Source organism: Stigmatopora nigra, chromosome 11 (genome assembly GCF_051989575.1).
Source record: "Stigmatopora nigra isolate UIUO_SnigA chromosome 11, RoL_Snig_1.1, whole genome shotgun sequence".
NCBI lineage: Eukaryota > Metazoa > Chordata > Actinopteri > Syngnathiformes > Syngnathidae > Stigmatopora > Stigmatopora nigra.
Genome location: NC_135518.1, coordinates 11,932,539 through 11,953,643, shown reverse-complemented (window position 1 = coordinate 11,953,643; position 21,105 = coordinate 11,932,539). Strand labels below are relative to the sequence as shown.

Genomic DNA, 21,105 nt, shown 5'->3' with positions numbered 1-21,105 from the left:
CCTTCAGACCTTCAAAGTTCTGAAAGGAATATTGGCTCACATCAAAATGGGAAACCGAGCAATTTCGTCTCATTTGTTAATGGGTGAACCACCAAGTAGATCAAAGATGGTTTATTTTTCTGGATCTGTATAATTTTAACAAAGTTTGACCGTGTGTCCATTTGCTATTCGCTTAGAAAACATTTGCAAAAGCAAGTCTTTGAAAACAAGTCTTTGAAAAGTCGTTTTTGCTAAATCTTGTTATTATAGATTATTGTCCGTTATTCTTTCTTTGGTTTTGGCAGCATTTACAGTTTTTTGTTGTTGTTTTTTTTGCGTTTTCGTACCGTATTTTTGGGACTTTAAGTGGTACTTTAAAAAAAAAATATTTGTTAGATCTTCAATATCTTTTAACATTAAGTCAGTAATTTGTTCCAAGTTCCAAATCCAAAATTGTTCGTCGTTTATTTTAACCAAAATTAAATTCATTGTGTTCGTAGTAACAACGTCACTCTATGAATTCGAGGTTTATAATTTGACTCCTTTTCCTTAGAAACTTTGGCAACACTAACTAACATCTCCATGCCAAAATGTGTTTATGCTTAAAACTTCCACTCTCAACCTAAACCCAAAGCAAACACACACTTTCAGGGTCACTAGAAATAGTTTCAACGCCGGATACGGCAGCGACGGCGTCTTTGAAAATAATCGTTACGAGCTATCGTTATCCCCGAAGCGAAAAGAAAACAGACTAACTCCCCTTGATGTTCGTCTGGGACATCGTCTCGTCCTCGCCGACCCCGAACGGCGTTCTTATTAACGGCCAACGGCGAGTAGACGATTACGCAACTGCGGCTAAACGCTGGCGTTTTAGAAGAAAACCGTTTAAGTGATGATATCATTCTACGAGATGCTCACAAAGGCCCAAAAACAACGTTAACGTTAGCCCGTTAGCGTTCACGTTGACCTCGGTGTCCTCCCGCGCCGGGAGATTGCAGAACGAGACCAAAAAGCGCCAAGACGGCGTGCCAAAGATCCCAAAAAAAAAAATCGCCCTCCGTTCCGCGCCGCTGCCAAAGTAGACGCTCTAAATGGAACCCTGATTACACAAAGGCCTCCCCGATAAAGAGCAATCTATGTATGACGACCTCCCGGAGGTTATCACGTGTTCCTTGTCAGCACGTTATATGATTTGTGCAGAGTTTTATGAAACCGCAATGTGAAAAGATGTTGAAAATGTTAGGCGAGCCGTCAAAACAAAGAAAAAAATGGCTGTTTTTTCCCCCTTTTCCTTTTTTTTTTGCATCATTCATCTTTGACACGGACAATAGTAAATCTGGAATAGTTTTAATTTACCACATGTAAGTTCTCTCAAGTTGTTGTTTCTATCTATCGTGATGTCGTCTATTGGTACAGATGGAGACAAAAGGGTGAAAAACATGTTTTCAAAATATATGCTACCTAATGTAAGTAGCATTGCCTTAATTTAAAAATGAAATAACTGCATCCTAATTTTACATTTAGAAAGCAAATTTGGCATAAACATCTGGCTTTTTTAATTTACTATTTCATAGTTATTCGAGTCAAAACAATGCCCGAGGTCAGGGGTAGGGAACCTATGGCTCGGGAGCTACATGTGGCTCTTTTGATGGGTGCTTATGGCTCTCCGCTAAACTGTGAGCTAAAATCTGAACACTACGTCTAGAGTCACTTTAATCTTCTAGTTTTTAATTAAACCTTTCTGCATGCATCCATCCCATTTATTAGCAATAGTGTAACAATTTTGTCAACATAATTGAGATTTGAAGGCAGTGAAATGACTAAAAATGCACCGTTTTCATGTATTTTTACTTCAAGTAAATCCTGAATATGGCTCTCAATGAATAACAATTGAAAATAGGAATTGTTTATGGCTCTTTCTGTCAAAAAGGTTCCCGACCTCTGCCCTAGGTAAACGCCCCCTTTTTTAAAATCAATTCTGGTTGTGACATCACATTATCGTGTTCTGCCTTTTTTTTTTTTTTTTTACGAGGCTCTTCAGCTAAACAAGCATTTTGTCATCCGTTGGCCTGGCGAAAGGTCTGGAAAGCTCCCTCACCGCAGATTTTTCTTTTAAACTCGTCGCTCAAGTGTCTTCCCAAAAGGCCCCGCCGCATCTGCGCCGATAAATCAAACCGGTGGAGAGACGTAGAAAGCCCCTCGACTTAGATTCGCTAGGACGTAAAAAAAAGCATCATTCGGAATGTCCCGATCCTTTCCAAAAGGGATGCACCTGCAGTGGGAAACACCTGAAAATTTAATTTAGGGGGTTTGCGCATAGGCAAAACAGACCAGCAGTTGCTATAGTCATGAATTTTTTTTTTGGGGGGATCACTGTCTTTTTTGGTGGTCATATTTTTTCTTCATTAGACTCTTCTGCAAGCATTCTTTCATTGATATTCATTGATTAGTAATAGTGAAATAATGTTTTCAAAAGGATTCAGATTTTTTTTTTACTTGTGAAGTGGTGAAATGAATAATAAATGCTCACATTTTCATGTATTTTCACTTTTAAATTCTGAGTAAGGCTAACAAATGAAAGTAAATCATCAGCTGAGTCTAATAGTTTTCTTCATGTTCTATTTTATTGACAGAATCAGCACATGGAATTTCCAAGCTTAAAACACCCAAACATTGAGACGTCCACGCTATTCCCCACGGGCGATCATCACCGTCAGGTAAAACGCGGACTCAATATCTCGTCCGTCAAACAAGATTGATGAGTCATCTTCATGCACGGCGCTCCCTCTCTTGCGGTCTTCGTTTTCCCTTAGCCTCCACGGAGCGTTAGCTCATCCTGTCAAATTTTGGGGAAAAAAAACAGTGCTGTGGGGGCAGTTTTTGGTGAACTTTTGCTTCACCTAAAACAACTCATCAGTCCAAGACAGAGGAGGCTCTCGAGGACTGATAAAGCTGCTTTAAATCTTTATTTGGCGTATTGCAAGGCCGTACTTAATTGCTGACGCCTTGCTCTCGTTCTGCGTTTTGTCACAAAAATCATATTTTCTGTCAAAATTTGAACACCTACTTAAATGTATTCAATTTGGAATGACTTTTTTTCCTCACTTAACCTAACCGTGTCCTGTTTTATTAATGACCCCAACACTTACTGAGTTAAAGAAAAGATGGGTAAACACATAGAGACACGTGTATGAGGTAGGCAGATTAAGGGAGTTGCACGCTTTTAGGCGCCGTCACGGTCGCTAATCGACATCCTTGAGGCTAATCTGTTTACGAGGATTAGCCGTTAATTCTTGAACCCGGCAGCTAGAGCGCAAAGGTGTAGTGCGGAGAGTCACCCCTTTTTTTAGCATTTTATTTTGGACACCTGGCTTTGATTTGCTGAGGAAATTGAAGCAGCTGCACAGTATGAAAAATGGAGAAATTGTATAAAAAGAGCATGTTTGAGTCATGAAACATTTGGGATGAACTTAAGTCGGCCTTAGTTTAAAGATGTCTTCCTATATTTATTGTGGAAACCTGGCATGTTGAACACAACCCACTTGGTGGTGGTATAAACTGCAATGAAAATTAGGGAGAGAAATGTAAAGTTCAAAAGCATCTGTGTTTTACTAACTTTACTCCCATGCATTATATGTTTACAGGAGAAACTACAGAGAAGACAACGATCTGGATGGCTTTTTGTATGGTAAGGATATTTTCTTTTGTCGTTTCTATGTCTCTCATTCGCGCAAAAAACGACATAGTATAGTAAGGCTTTTTATCGCCAAAAACGACATAGTATAGTAAGGCTTTTTTTCGCAAAAAAATGACATAGTATAGTAAGGCTTTTTTTCGCAAAAAACGACATAGTATAGTAAGGCTTTTTTTCGCAAAAAAACGACATAGTATAGTAAGGCTTTTTATCGCAAAAAAACGACATAGTATAGTAAGGCTTTTTATCGCAAAAAAACGACATAGTATAGTAAGGCTTTTTTTCGCAAAAAAACGACATAGTATAGTAAGGCTTTTTATCGCAAAAAAACGACATAGTATAGTAAGGCTTTTTTTCGCAAAAAAACGACATAGTATAGTAAGGCTTTTTATCGCAAAAAACGACATAGTATAGTAAGGCTTTTTATCGCCAAAAACGACATAGTATAGTAAGGCTTTTTATCGCAAAAAAACGACATAGTATAGTAAGGCTTTTTATCGCAAAAAAACGACATAGTATAGTAAGGCTTTTTATCGCAAAAAAACGACATAGTATAGTAAGGCTTTTTATCGCAAAAAAACGACATAGTATAGTAAGGCTTTTTATCGCAAAAAAACGACATAGTATAGTAAGGCTTTTTTTCGCAAAAAAACGACATAGTATAGTAAGGCTTTTTATCGCCAAAAACGACATAGTATAGTAAGGCTTTTTATCGCAAAAAAACGACATAGTATAGTAAGGCTTTTTATCGCAAAAAAACGACATAGTATAGTAAGGCTTTTTATCGCCAAAAACGACGTAGTATAGTAAGGCTTTTTATCGCAAAAAAACGACATAGTATAGTATGGCTTTTTATCGCAAAAAAACGACATAGTATAGTAAGGCTTTTTTTCGCAAAAAAACGACATAGTATAGTAAGGCTTTTTATCGCAAAAAAACGACATAGTATAGTAAGGCTTTTTATCGCAAAAAAACGACATAGTATAGTATGGCTTTTTATCGCAAAAAAACGACATAGTATAGTAAGGCTTTTTTCGCAAAAAAACGACATAGTATAGTAAGGCTTTTAATCGCAAAAAAACGACATAGTATAGTAAGGCTTTTTTCGCAAAAAAACGACATAGTATAGTAAGGCTTTTTATCACAAAAAAACGACATAGTATAGTAAGGCTTTTTATCGCAAAAAAACGACATAGTATAGTAAGGCTTTTTTTCGCAAAAAAGCGACATAGTATAGTAAGGCTTTTTATCGCAAAAAAACGACATAGTATAGTAAGGCTTTTTTTCGCAAAAAAACGACATAGTATAGTAAGGCTTTTTATCGCAAAAAACGACATAGTATAGTAAGGCTTTTTATCGCAAAAAAACGCCATAGTATAGTAAGGCTTTTTTTCGCAAAAAAACGACATAGTATAGCAAGGCTTTTTATCGCCAAAAACGACATAGTATAGTAAGGCTTTTTATCGCAAAAAAACAACATGGTATAGTAAGGCTTTTTATCGCAAAAAAACGACATAGTATAGTAAGGCTTTTTTTCGCAAAAAAAAACGACATAGTATAGTAAGGCTTTTAATCGCAAAAAAACGACATAGTATAGTAAGGCTTTTTTCGCAAAAAAACGACATAGTATAGTAAGGCTTTTTATCACAAAAAAACGACATAGTATAGTAAGGCTTTTTATCGCAAAAAAACGACATAGTATAGTAAGGCTTTTTTTCGCAAAAAAACGACATAGTATAGTAAGGCTTTTTATCGCAAAAAAACGACATAGTATAGTAAGGCTTTTTATCGCAAAAAACGACATAGTATAGTAAGGCTTTTTATCGCAAAAAAACGCCATAGTATAGTAAGGCTTTTTTTCGCAAAAAAACGACATAGTATAGCAAGGCTTTTTATCGCCAAAAACGACATAGTATAGTAAGGCTTTTTATCGCAAAAAAACAACATGGTATAGTAAGGCTTTTTATCGCAAAAAAACGACATAGTATAGTAAGGCTTTTTATCACAAAAAAACGACATAGTATAGTAAGCCTTTTTATCGCAAAAAAACGACATAGTATAGTAAGGCTTTTTTTCGCAAAAAAACGACATAGTATAGTAAGGCTTTTTATCGCAAAAAAACGACATAGTATAGTAAGGCTTTTTATCGCAAAAAAACGACATAGTATAGTAGGGCTTTTTATCGCAAAAAAACGACATAGTATAGTAAGGCTTTTTTTCGCAAAAAAACGACATAGTATAGTAAGGCTTTTTATCGCAAAAAAACGACATAGTATAGTAAGGCTTTTTTTCGCAAAAAAACGACATAGTATAGTAAGGCTTTTTTTTCGCAAAAAAACGACATAGTATAGTAAGGCTTTTTATCGCAAAAAAACGACATAGTATAGTAAGGCTTTTTTTCGCAAAAAAACGACATAGTATAGTAAGGCTTTTTATCGCAAAAAAACGACATAGTATAGTAAGGCTTTTTATCGCAAAAAAACGACATAGTATAGCAAGGCTTTTTATCGCCAAAAACGACATAGTATAGTAAGGCTTTTTATCGCAAAAAAACAACATGGTATAGTAAGGCTTTTTATCGCCAAAAACGACATAGTATAGTAAGGCTTTTTTTCGCAAAAAAACGACATAGTATAGTATGGCTTTTTATCGCAAAAAAACGACATAGTATAGTAAGGCTTTTTTTCGCAAAAAAACGACATAGTATAGTAAGGCTTTTTATCGCAAAAAAACGACATAGTATAGTAAGGCTTTTTATCGCAAAAAAACGACATAGTATAGTATGGCTTTTTATCGCAAAAAAACGACATAGTATAGTAAGGCTTTTTTCGCAAAAAAACGACATAGTATAGTAAGGCTTTTAATCGCAAAAAAACGACATAGTATAGTAAGGCTTTTTTCGCAAAAAAACGACATAGTATAGTAAGGCTTTTTATCACAAAAAAACGACATAGTATAGTAAGGCTTTTTATCGCAAAAAAACGACATAGTATAGTAAGGCTTTTTTTCGCAAAAAAGCGACATAGTATAGTAAGGCTTTTTATCGCAAAAAAACGACATAGTATAGTAAGGCTTTTTTTCGCAAAAAAACGACATAGTATAGTAAGGCTTTTTATCGCAAAAAACGACATAGTATAGTAAGGCTTTTTATCGCAAAAAAACGCCATAGTATAGTAAGGCTTTTTTTCGCAAAAAAACGACATAGTATAGCAAGGCTTTTTATCGCCAAAAACGACATAGTATAGTAAGGCTTTTTATCGCAAAAAAACAACATGGTATAGTAAGGCTTTTTATCGCAAAAAAACGACATAGTATAGTAAGGCTTTTTTTCGCAAAAAAAAACGACATAGTATAGTAAGGCTTTTAATCGCAAAAAAACGACATAGTATAGTAAGGCTTTTTTCGCAAAAAAACGACATAGTATAGTAAGGCTTTTTATCACAAAAAAACGACATAGTATAGTAAGGCTTTTTATCGCAAAAAAACGACATAGTATAGTAAGGCTTTTTTTCGCAAAAAAACGACATAGTATAGTAAGGCTTTTTATCGCAAAAAAACGACATAGTATAGTAAGGCTTTTTATCGCAAAAAACGACATAGTATAGTAAGGCTTTTTATCGCAAAAAAACGCCATAGTATAGTAAGGCTTTTTTTCGCAAAAAAACGACATAGTATAGCAAGGCTTTTTATCGCCAAAAACGACATAGTATAGTAAGGCTTTTTATCGCAAAAAAACAACATGGTATAGTAAGGCTTTTTATCGCAAAAAAACGACATAGTATAGTAAGGCTTTTTATCACAAAAAAACGACATAGTATAGTAAGCCTTTTTATCGCAAAAAAACGACATAGTATAGTAAGGCTTTTTTTCGCAAAAAAACGACATAGTATAGTAAGGCTTTTTATCGCAAAAAAACGACATAGTATAGTAAGGCTTTTTATCGCAAAAAAACGACATAGTATAGTAGGGCTTTTTATCGCAAAAAAACGACATAGTATAGTAAGGCTTTTTTTCGCAAAAAAACGACATAGTATAGTAAGGCTTTTTATCGCAAAAAAACGACATAGTATAGTAAGGCTTTTTTTCGCAAAAAAACGACATAGTATAGTAAGGCTTTTTTTTCGCAAAAAAACGACATAGTATAGTAAGGCTTTTTATCGCAAAAAAACGACATAGTATAGTAAGGCTTTTTTTCGCAAAAAAACGACATAGTATAGTAAGGCTTTTTATCGCAAAAAAACGACATAGTATAGTAAGGCTTTTTATCGCAAAAAAACGACATAGTATAGCAAGGCTTTTTATCGCCAAAAACGACATAGTATAGTAAGGCTTTTTATCGCAAAAAAACAACATGGTATAGTAAGGCTTTTTATCGCCAAAAACGACATAGTATAGTAAGGCTTTTTTTCGCAAAAAAACGACATAGTATAGTAAGGCTTTTTATCGCAAAAAACGACATAGTATAGTAAGGCTTTTTATCGCAAAAAAACGACATAGTATAGTAAGGCTTTTTATCGCAAAAAAACGACATAGTATAGTAAGGCTTTTTTTCGCAAAAAAACGACATAGTATAGTAAGGCTTTTTATCGCCAAAAACGACATAGTATAGTAAGGCTTTTTATCGCAAAAAAACGACATAGTATAGTAAGGCTTTTTATCGCAAAAAAACGACATAGTATAGTAAGGCTTTTTATCGCCAAAAACGACGTAGTATAGTAAGGCTTTTTATCGCAAAAAAACGACATAGTATAGTATGGCTTTTTATCGCAAAAAAACGACATAGTATAGTAAGGCTTTTTTTCGCAAAAAAACGACATAGTATAGTAAGGCTTTTTATCGCAAAAAAACGACATAGTATAGTAAGGCTTTTTATCGCAAAAAAACGACATAGTATAGTAAGGCTTTTTATCGCAAAAAAACGACATAGTATAGTAAGGCTTTTTTTCGCAAAAAAACGACATAGTATAGTAAGGCTTTTTATCGCAAAAAAACGACATAGTATAGTAAGGCTTTTTATCGCAAAAAACGACATAGTATAGTAAGGCTTTTTATCGCAAAAAAACGCCATAGTATAGTAAGGCTTTTTTTCGCAAAAAAACGACATAGTATAGCAAGGCTTTTTATCGCCAAAAACGACATAGTATAGTAAGGCTTTTTATCGCAAAAAAACAACATGGTATAGTAAGGCTTTTTATCGCAAAAAAACGACATAGTATAGTAAGGCTTTTTATCACAAAAAAACGACATAGTATAGTAAGCCTTTTTATCGCAAAAAAACGACATAGTATAGTAAGGCTTTTTTTCGCAAAAAAACGACATAGTATAGTAAGGCTTTTTATCGCAAAAAAACGACATAGTATAGTAAGGCTTTTTTCGCAAAAAAACGACATAGTATAGTAAGGCTTTTTATCACAAAAAAACGACATAGTATAGTAAGGCTTTTTATCGCAAAAAAACGACATAGTATAGCAAGGCTTTTTATCGCCAAAAACGACATAGTATAGTAAGGCTTTTTATCGCAAAAAAACAACATGGTATAGTAAGGCTTTTTATCGCCAAAAACGACATAGTATAGTAAGGCTTTTTTTCGCAAAAAAACGACATAGTATAGTAAGGCTTTTTATCGCAAAAAACGACATAGTATAGTAAGGCTTTTTATCGCAAAAAAACGACATAGTATAGTAAGGCTTTTTATCGCAAAAAAACGACATAGTATAGTAAGGCTTTTTTTCGCAAAAAAACGACATAGTATAGTAAGGCTTTTTATCGCCAAAAACGACATAGTATAGTAAGGCTTTTTATCGCAAAAAAACGACATAGTATAGTAAGGCTTTTTATCGCAAAAAAACGACATAGTATAGTAAGGCTTTTTATCGCCAAAAACGACGTAGTATAGTAAGGCTTTTTATCGCAAAAAAACGACATAGTATAGTATGGCTTTTTATCGCAAAAAAACGACATAGTATAGTAAGGCTTTTTTTCGCAAAAAAACGACATAGTATAGTAAGGCTTTTTATCGCAAAAAAACGACATAGTATAGTAAGGCTTTTTATCGCAAAAAAACGACATAGTATAGTATGGCTTTTTATCGCAAAAAAACGACATAGTATAGTAAGGCTTTTTTCGCAAAAAAACGACATAGTATAGTAAGGCTTTTAATCGCAAAAAAACGACATAGTATAGTAAGGCTTTTTTCGCAAAAAAACGACATAGTATAGTAAGGCTTTTTATCACAAAAAAACGACATAGTATAGTAAGGCTTTTTATCGCAAAAAAACGACATAGTATAGTAAGGCTTTTTTTCGCAAAAAAGCGACATAGTATAGTAAGGCTTTTTATCGCAAAAAAACGACATAGTATAGTAAGGCTTTTTTTCGCAAAAAAACGACATAGTATAGTAAGGCTTTTTATCGCAAAAAACGACATAGTATAGTAAGGCTTTTTATCGCAAAAAAACGCCATAGTATAGTAAGGCTTTTTTTCGCAAAAAAACGACATAGTATAGCAAGGCTTTTTATCGCCAAAAACGACATAGTATAGTAAGGCTTTTTATCGCAAAAAAACAACATGGTATAGTAAGGCTTTTTATCGCAAAAAAACGACATAGTATAGTAAGGCTTTTTTTCGCAAAAAAAAACGACATAGTATAGTAAGGCTTTTAATCGCAAAAAAACGACATAGTATAGTAAGGCTTTTTTCGCAAAAAAACGACATAGTATAGTAAGGCTTTTTATCACAAAAAAACGACATAGTATAGTAAGGCTTTTTATCGCAAAAAAACGACATAGTATAGTAAGGCTTTTTTTCGCAAAAAAACGACATAGTATAGTAAGGCTTTTTATCGCAAAAAAACGACATAGTATAGTAAGGCTTTTTATCGCAAAAAACGACATAGTATAGTAAGGCTTTTTATCGCAAAAAAACGCCATAGTATAGTAAGGCTTTTTTTCGCAAAAAAACGACATAGTATAGCAAGGCTTTTTATCGCCAAAAACGACATAGTATAGTAAGGCTTTTTATCGCAAAAAAACAACATGGTATAGTAAGGCTTTTTATCGCAAAAAAACGACATAGTATAGTAAGGCTTTTTATCACAAAAAAACGACATAGTATAGTAAGCCTTTTTATCGCAAAAAAACGACATAGTATAGTAAGGCTTTTTTTCGCAAAAAAACGACATAGTATAGTAAGGCTTTTTATCGCAAAAAAACGACATAGTATAGTAAGGCTTTTTATCGCAAAAAAACGACATAGTATAGTAGGGCTTTTTATCGCAAAAAAACGACATAGTATAGTAAGGCTTTTTTTCGCAAAAAAACGACATAGTATAGTAAGGCTTTTTATCGCAAAAAAACGACATAGTATAGTAAGGCTTTTTTTCGCAAAAAAACGACATAGTATAGTAAGGCTTTTTTTCGCAAAAAAACGACATAGTATAGTAAGGCTTTTTATCGCAAAAAAACGACATAGTATAGTAAGGCTTTTTTTCGCAAAAAAACGACATAGTATAGTAAGGCTTTTTATCGCAAAAAAACGACATAGTATAGTAAGGCTTTTTATCGCAAAAAAACGACATAGTATAGTATGGCTTTTTATCGCAAAAAAACGACATAGTATAGTAAGGCTTTTTTTCGCAAAAAAACGACATAGTATAGTAAGGCTTTTTATCGCAAAAAAACGACATAGTATAGTAAGGCTTTTTTTCGCAAAAAAACGACATAGTATAGTAAGGCTTTTTATCGCAAAAAACGACATAGTATAGTAAGGCTTTTTATCGCAAAAAAACGACATAGTATAGTATGGCTTTTTATCGCAAAAAAACGACATAGTATAGTAAGGCTTTTTTTTCGCAAAAAAACGACATAGTATAGTAAGGCTTTTCATCGCAAAAAAACGACATAGTATAGTAAGGCTTTTTTCCGCAGAAAAACGACATAGTATAGTAAGGCTTTTTATCACAAAAAACGACATAGTATAGTAAGGCTTTTTTTCGCAAAAAAACGACATAGTATAGTAAGGCTTTTTATCGCAAAAAAACGCCATAGTATAGTAAGGCTTTTTTTCGCAAAAAAACGACATAGTATAGTAAGGCTTTTTATCGCAAAAAAACGACATAGTATAGTAAGGCTTTTTATCGCAAAAAAACGACATAGTATAGTAAGGCTTTTTTATCGCAAAAAAATGACATAGTATAGTAAGGCTTTTTATCGCAAAAAAACGACATAGTATAGTATGGCTTTTTATCGCAAAAAAACGACATAGTATAGTAAGGCTTTTTATTGCAAAAAAACGACATAGTATAGTAAGGCTTTTTTTCGCAAAAAAACGACATAGTATAGTAAGGCTTTTTATCACAAAAAAACAACATAGTATAGTAAGGCTTTTTATCGCAAAAAAACGACATAGTATAGTAAGGCTTTTTTTCGCAAAAAAAACGACATAGTATAGTAAGGCTTTTTATCGCAAAAAAACGACATAGTATAGTAAGGCTTTTTTTCGCAAAAAAACGACATAGTATAGTAAGGCTTTTTATCACAAAAAAACAACATAGTATAGTAAGGCTTTTTATCGCAAAAAAACGACATAGTATAGTAAGGCTTTTTATCGCAAAAAACGACATAGTATAGTAAGGCTTTTTATCGCCAAAAACGACATAGTATAGTAAGGCTTTTTATCGCAAAAAAACGACATAGTATAGTATGGCTTTTTATCGCAAAAAAACGACATAGTATAGTAAGGCTTTTTTCGCAAAAAAACGACATAGTATAGTAAGGCTTTTTATCGCAAAAAAACGACATAGTATAGTAAGGCTTTTTTTCGCAAAAAAACGACATAGTATAGTAAGGCTTTTTATCGCAAAAAACGACATAGTATAGTAAGGCTTTTTATCGCCAAAAACGACATAGTATAGTAAGGCTTTTTATCGCAAAAAAACGACATAGTATAGTATGGCTTTTTATCGCAAAAAAACGACATAGTATAGTAAGGCTTTTTTCGCAAAAAAACGACATAGTATAGTAAGGCTTTTAATCGCAAAAAAACGACATAGTATAGTAAGGCTTTTTTCGCAAAAAAACGACATAGTATAGTAAGGCTTTTTATCACAAAAAAACGACATAGTATAGTAAGGCTTTTTATCGCAAAAAAACGACATAGTATAGTAAGGCTTTTTTTTCGCAAAAAAGCGACATAGTATAGTAAGGCTTTTTATCGCAAAAAAACGACATAGTATAGTAAGGCTTTTTTTCGCAAAAAAACGACATAGTATAGTAAGGCTTTTTATCGCAAAAAACGACATAGTATAGTAAGGCTTTTTATCGCAAAAAAACGCCATAGTATAGTAAGGCTTTTTTTCGCAAAAAAACGACATAGTATAGCAAGGCTTTTTATCGCCAAAAACGACATAGTATAGTAAGGCTTTTTATCGCAAAAAAACAACATGGTATAGTAAGGCTTTTTATCGCAAAAAAACGACATAGTATAGTAAGGCTTTTTTTCGCAAAAAAAAACGACATAGTATAGTAAGGCTTTTAATCGCAAAAAAACGACATAGTATAGTAAGGCTTTTTATCACAAAAAAACGACATAGTATAGTAAGGCTTTTTATCGCAAAAAAACGACAGTATAGTAAGGCTTTTTTTCGCAAAAAAGCGACATAGTATAGTAAGGCTTTTTATCGCAAAAAAACGACATAGTATAGTAAGGCTTTTTTTCGCAAAAAAACGACATAGTATAGTAAGGCTTTTTATCGCAAAAAACGACATAGTATAGTAAGGCTTTTTATCGCAAAAAAACGCCATAGTATAGTAAGGCTTTTTTTCGCAAAAAAACGACATAGTATAGCAAGGCTTTTTATCGCCAAAAACGACATAGTATAGTAAGGCTTTTTATCGCAAAAAAACAACATGGTATAGTAAGGCTTTTTATCGCAAAAAAACGACATAGTATAGTAAGGCTTTTTTTCGCAAAAAAAAACGACATAGTATAGTAAGGCTTTTAATCGCAAAAAAACGACATAGTATAGTAAGGCTTTTTTCGCAAAAAAACGACATAGTATAGTAAGGCTTTTTATCACAAAAAAACGACATAGTATAGTAAGGCTTTTTATCGCAAAAAAACGACATAGTATAGTAAGGCTTTTTTTCGCAAAAAAACGACATAGTATAGTAAGGCTTTTTATCGCAAAAAAACGACATAGTATAGTAAGGCTTTTTATCGCAAAAAACGACATAGTATAGTAAGGCTTTTTATCGCAAAAAAACGCCATAGTATAGTAAGGCTTTTTTTCGCAAAAAAACGACATAGTATAGCAAGGCTTTTTATCGCCAAAAACGACATAGTATAGTAAGGCTTTTTATCGCAAAAAAACAACATGGTATAGTAAGGCTTTTTATCGCAAAAAAACGACATAGTATAGTAAGGCTTTTTTTCGCAAAAAAACGACATAGTATAGTAAGGCTTTTTATCGCAAAAAAACGACATAGTATAGTAAGGCTTTTTTTCGCAAAAAAACGACATAGTATAGTAAGGCTTTTTTTCGCAAAAAAACGACATAGTATAGTAAGGCTTTTTATCGCAAAAAACGACATAGTATAGTAAGGCTTTTTATCGCAAAAAAACGACATAGTATAGTAAGGCTTTTTATCGCAAAAAAACGACATAGTATAGTAAGGCTTTTTTTCGCAAAAAAACGACATAGTATAGTAAGGCTTTTTATCACAAAAAAACGACATAGTATAGTAAGCCTTTTTATCGCAAAAAAACGACATAGTATAGTAAGGCTTTTTTTCGCAAAAAAACGACATAGTATAGTAAGGCTTTTTATCGCAAAAAAACGACATAGTATAGTAAGGCTTTTTATCGCAAAAAAACGACATAGTATAGTAGGGCTTTTTATCGCAAAAAAACGACATAGTATAGTAAGGCTTTTTTTCGCAAAAAAACGACATAGTATAGTAAGGCTTTTTATCGCAAAAAAACGACATAGTATAGTAAGGCTTTTTTTCGCAAAAAAACGACATAGTATAGTAAGGCTTTTTTTCGCAAAAAAACGACATAGTATAGTAAGGCTTTTTATCGCAAAAAACGACATAGTATAGTAAGGCTTTTTATCGCAAAAAAACGACATAGTATAGTAAGGCTTTTTATCGCAAAAAAACGACATAGTATAGTAAGGCTTTTTTTCGCAAAAAAACGACATAGTATAGTAAGGCTTTTTATCACAAAAAAACGACATAGTATAGTAAGCCTTTTTATCGCAAAAAAACGACATAGTATAGTAAGGCTTTTTTTCGCAAAAAAACGACATAGTATAGTAAGGCTTTTTATCGCAAAAAAACGACATAGTATAGTAAGGCTTTTTATCGCAAAAAAACGACATAGTATAGTAGGGCTTTTTATCGCAAAAAAACGACATAGTATAGTAAGGCTTTTTTTCGCAAAAAAACGACATAGTATAGTAAGGCTTTTTATCGCAAAAAAACGACATAGTATAGTAAGGCTTTTTTTCGCAAAAAAACGACATAGTATAGTAAGGCTTTTTTTCGCAAAAAAACGACATAGTATAGTAAGGCTTTTTATCGCAAAAAAACGACATAGTATAGTAAGGCTTTTTTTGCAAAAAAACGACATAGTATAGTAAGGCTTTTTATCGCAAAAAACGACATAGTATAGTAAGGCTTTTTTTCGCAAAAAAACGACATAGTCTAGTAAGGCTTTTTATCGCAAAAAAACTACATAATATAGTAAGGCTTTTTTTCGCAAAAAAACGCCATAGTATAGTAAGGCTTTTTATTGCAAAAAAACGACATAGTATAGTAAGGCTTTTTTTCGCAAAAAAACGACATAGTATAGTAAGGCTTTTTATCACAAAAAAACAACATAGTATAGTAAGGCTTTTTATCGCAAAAAAACGACATAGTATAGTAAGGCTTTTTTTCGCAAAAAAACGACATAGTATAGTAAGGCTTTTTATCGCAAAAAAACGACATAGTATAGTAAGGCTTTTTATCGCAAAAAACGACATAGTATAGTAAGGCTTTTTTTCGCAAAAAAACGACATAGTATAGTAAGGCTTTTTATCGCAAAAAAACGACATAGTATAGTAAGGCTTTTTATCGCAAAAAACGACATAGTATAGTAAGGCTTTTTTTCGCAAAAAAACGACATAGTATAGTAAGGCTTTTTATCGCAAAAAACGACATAGTATAGTAAGGCTTTTTATCGCAAAAAACGACATAGTATAGTAAGGCTTTTTTTCGCAAAAAAACGACATAGTCTAGTAAGGCTTTTTATCGCAAAAAAACGACATAATATAGTAAGGCTTTTTATTGCAAAAAAACGACATACTATAGTAAGGCTTTTTTTCGCAAAAAAACGACATAGTATAGTAAGGCTTTTTATCGCAAAAAAACGACATAGTATAGTAAGGCTTTTTATCGCAAAAAAACGACATAGTATAGTAAGGCTTTTTATCGCAAAAAAACGACATAGTATAGTAAGGCTTTTTATCGCCAAAAACGACATAGTATAGTAAGGCTTTTTATCGCAAAAAAACGACATAGTATAGTATGGCTTTTTATCGCAAAAAAACGACATAGTATAGTAAGGCTTTATTTCGCAAAAAAACGCCATAGTATAGTAAGGCTTTTTATTGCAAAAAAACGACATAGTATAGTAAGGCTTTTTTTCGCAAAAAAACGACATAGTATAGTAAGGCTTTTTATCACAAAAAAACAACATAGTATAGTAAGGCTTTTTATTGCAAAAAAACGACATAGTATAGTAAGGCTTTTTTTTGCAAAAAAACGACATAGTATAGTAAGGCTTTTGATCGCAAAAAAACGACATAGTATAGTAAGGCTTTTTATCGCAAAAAACGACATAGTATAGTAAGGCTTTTTTTCGCAAAAAAACGACATAGTATAGTAAGGCTTTTTATCGCAAAAAAACGACATAGTATAGTAAGGCTTTTTATCGCAAAAAACGACATAGTATAGTAAGGCTTTTTATCGCAAAAAACGACATAGTATAGTAAGGCTTTTTTTCGCAAAAAAACGACATAGTATAGTAAGGCTTTTTTTCGCAAAAAAACGACATAGTATAGTAAGGCTTTTTATCGCAAAAAAACGACATAGTATAGTAAGGCTTTTTTTCGCAAAAAAACGACATAGTATAGTAAGGCTTTTTATCGCAAAAAACGACATAGTATAGTAAGGCTTTTTATCGCAAAAAAACGACATAGTATAGTATGGCTTTTTATCGCAAAAAAACGACATAGTATAGTAAGGCTTTTTTTCGCAAAAAAACGACATAGTATAGTAAGGCTTTTTATCGCAAAAAAACGACATAGTATAGTAAGGCTTTTTTTCGCAAAAAAACGACATAGTATAGTAAGGCTTTTTATCGCAAAAAACGACATAGTATAGTAAGGCTTTTTATCGCAAAAAAACGACATAGTATAGTATGGCTTTTTATCGCAAAAAAACGACATAGTATAGTAAGGCTTTTTTTTCGCAAAAAAACGACATAGTATAGTAAGGCTTTTCATCGCAAAAAAACGACATAGTATAGTAAGGCTTTTTTCCGCAGAAAAACGACATAGTATAGTAAGGCTTTTTATCACAAAAAACGACATAGTATAGTAAGGCTTTTTTTCGCAAAAAAACGACATAGTATAGTAAGGCTTTTTATCGCAAAAAAACGCCATAGTATAGTAAGGCTTTTTTTCGCAAAAAAACGACATAGTATAGTAAGGCTTTTTATCGCAAAAAAACGACATAGTATAGTAAGGCTTTTTATCGCAAAAAAACGACATAGTATAGTAAGGCTTTTTTATCGCAAAAAAATGACATAGTATAGTAAGGCTTTTTATCGCAAAAAAACGACATAGTATAGTATGGCTTTTTATCGCAAAAAAACGACATAGTATAGTAAGGCTTTTTATTGCAAAAAAACGACATAGTATAGTAAGGCTTTTTTTCGCAAAAAAACGACATAGTATAGTAAGGCTTTTTATCGCAAAAAAACGACATAGTATAGTAAGGCTTTTTTTCGCAAAAAAACGACATAGTATAGTAAGGCTTTTTATCGCAAAAAACGACATAGTATAGTAAGGCTTTTTATCGCAAAAAAAACGCCATAGTATAGTAAGGCTTTTTTTCGCAAAAAAACGACATAGTATAGCAAGGCTTTTTATCGCCAAAAACGACATAGTATAGTAAGGCTTTTTATCGCAAAAAAACAACATGGTATAGTAAGGCTTTTTATCGCAAAAAAACGACATAGTATAGTAAGGCTTTTTTTCGCAAAAAAAAACGACATAGTATAGTAAGGCTTTTAATCGCAAAAAAACGACATAGTATAGTAAGGCTTTTTTCGCAAAAAAACGACATAGTATAGTAAGGCTTTTTATCACAAAAAAACGACATAGTATAGTAAGGCTTTTTATCGCAAAAAAACGACATAGTATAGTAAGGCTTTTTTTCGCAAAAAAACGACATAGTATAGTAAGGCTTTTTATCGCAAAAAAACGACATAGTATAGTAAGGCTTTTTATCGCAAAAAACGACATAGTATAGTAAGGCTTTTTATCGCAAAAAAACGCCATAGTATAGTAAGGCTTTTTTTCGCAAAAAAACGACATAGTATAGCAAGGCTTTTTATCGCCAAAAACGACATAGTATAGTAAGGCTTTTTATCGCAAAAAAACAACATGGTATAGTAAGGCTTTTTATCGCAAAAAAACGACATAGTATAGTAAGGCTTTTTTTCGCAAAAAAACGACATAGTATAGTAAGGCTTTTTATCGCAAAAAACGACATAGTATAGTAAGGCTTTTTTTCGCAAAAAAACGACATAGTATAGTAAGGCTTTTTTTCGCAAAAAAACGACATAGTATAGTAAGGCTTTTTATCGCAAAAAACGACATAGTATAGTAAGGCTTTTTATCGCAAAAAAACGACATAGTATAGTAAGGCTTTTTATCGCAAAAAAACGACATAGTATAGTAAGGCTTTTTTTCGCAAAAAAACGACATAGTATAGTAAGGCTTTTTATCACAAAAAAACGACATAGTATAGTAAGCCTTTTTATCGCAAAAAAACGACATAGTATAGTAAGGCTTTTTTTCGCAAAAAAACGACATAGTATAGTAAGGCTTTTTATCGCAAAAAAACGACATAGTATAGTAAGGCTTTTTATCGCAAAAAAACGACATAGTATAGTAGGGCTTTTTATCGCAAAAAAACGACATAGTATAGTAAGGCTTTTTTTCGCAAAAAAACGACATAGTATAGTAAGGCTTTTTATCGCAAAAAAACGACATAGTATAGTAAGGCTTTTTTTCGCAAAAAAACGACATAGTATAGTAAGGCTTTTTTTCGCAAAAAAACGACATAGTATAGTAAGGCTTTTTATCGCAAAAAACGACATAGTATAGTAAGGCTTTTTATCGCAAAAAAACGACATAGTATAGTAAGGCTTTTTATCGCAAAAAAACGACATAGTATAGTAAGGCTTTTTTTCGCAAAAAAACGACATAGTATAGTAAGGCTTTTTATCACAAAAAAACGACATAGTATAGTAAGCCTTTTTATCGCAAAAAAACGACATAGTATAGTAAGGCTTTTTTTCGCAAAAAAACGACATAGTATAGTAAGGCTTTTTATCGCAAAAAAACGACATAGTATAGTAAGGCTTTTTATCGCAAAAAAACGACATAGTATAGTAGGGCTTTTTATCGCAAAAAAACGACATAGTATAGTAAGGCTTTTTTCGCAAAAAAACGACATAGTATAGTAAGGCTTTTTATCGCAAAAAAACGACATAGTATAGTAAGGCTTTTTTTCGCAAAAAAACGACATAGTATAGTAAGGCTTTTTTTCGCAAAAAAACGACATAGTATAGTAAGGCTTTTTATCGCAAAAAAACGACATAGTATAGTAAGGCTTTTTTTGCAAAAAAACGACATAGTATAGTAAGGCTTTTTATCGCAAAAAACGACATAGTATAGTAAGGCTTTTTTTCGCAAAAAAACGACATAGTCTAGTAAGGCTTTTTATCGCAAAAAAACGACATAATATAGTAAGGCTTTTTATCGCAAAAAAACGACATAGTATAGTAAGGCTTTTTTTCGCAAAAAAACGCCATAGTATAGTAAGGCTTTTTATTGCAAAAAAACGACATAGTATAGTAAGGCTTTTTTTCGCAAAAAAACGACATAGTATAGTAAGGCTTTTTATCACAAAAAAACAACATAGTATAGTAAGGCTTTTTATCGCAAAAAAACGACATAGTATAGTAAGGCTTTTTTTCGCAAAAAAACGACATAGTATAGTAAGGCTTTTTATCGCAAAAAAACGACATAGTATAGTAAGGCTTTTTATCGCAAAAAACGACATAGTATAGTAAGGCTTTTTTTCGCAAAAAAACGACATAGTATAGTAAGGCTTTTTATCGCAAAAAAACGACATAGTATAGTAAGGCTTTTTATCGCAAAAAACGACATAGTATAGTAAGGCTTTTTTTCGCAAAAAAACGACATAGTATAGTAAGGCTTTTTATCGCAAAAAACGACATAGTATAGTAAGGCTTTTTATCGCAAAAAACGACATAGTATAGTAAGGCTTTTTTTCGCAAAAAAACGACATAGTCTAGTAAGGCTTTTTATCGCAAAAAAACGACATAATATAGTAAGGCTTTTTATTGCAAAAAAACGACATAGTATAGTAAGGCTTTTTTTCGCAAAAAAACGACATAGTATAGTAAGGCTTTTTATCGCAAAAAAACGACATAGTATAGTAAGGCTTTTTATCGCAAAAAAACGACATAGTATAGTAAGGCTTTTTATCGCAAAAAAACGACATAGTATAGTAAGGCTTTTTATCGCCAAAAACGACATAGTATAGTAAGGCTTTTTATCGCAAAAAAACGACATAGTATAGTATGGCTTTTTATCGCAAAAAAACGACATAGTATAGTAAGGCTTTATTTCGCAAAAAAACGCCATAGTATAGTAAGGCTTTTTATCGCAAAAAAACGACATAGTATAGTAAGGCTTTTTATCGCAAAAAAACGACATAGTATAGTAAGGCTTTTTATCGCCAAAAACGACATAGTATAGTAAGGCTTTTTATCGCAAAAAAACGACATAGTATAGTATGGCTTTTTATCGCAAAAAAACGACATAGTATAGTAAGGCTTTTTTTCGCAAAAAACGCCATAGTATAGTAAGGCTTTTTATTGCAAAAAAACGACATAGTATAGTAAGGCTTTTTATCGCAAAAAAACGACATAGTATAGTAAGGCTTTTTTTTCGCAAAAAAACGACATAGTATAGTAAGGCTTTTTATCGCAAAAAAACGACATAGTATAGTAAGGCTTTTTTTCGCAAAAAAACGACATAGTATAGTAAGGCTTTTTATCACAAAAAA

General features: G+C 32.4%; 1 long non-coding RNA gene across 2 annotated transcripts in view; it reads left to right on the top strand.

Moving 5' to 3' along the window:
* The window catches only part of LOC144203967 (uncharacterized), a 46,161-nt gene that overhangs the window by 23,723 nt on the left and 1,333 nt on the right, over positions 1 to 21,105 (top strand). For both annotated transcript variants that reach the window (XR_013327804.1, XR_013327803.1), the window contains exons 7-8: positions 2,613 to 2,696; positions 3,624 to 3,667. This is a non-coding gene — a long non-coding RNA (uncharacterized LOC144203967). The remainder of the gene's footprint in view (positions 1 to 2,612; positions 2,697 to 3,623; positions 3,668 to 21,105) is intronic.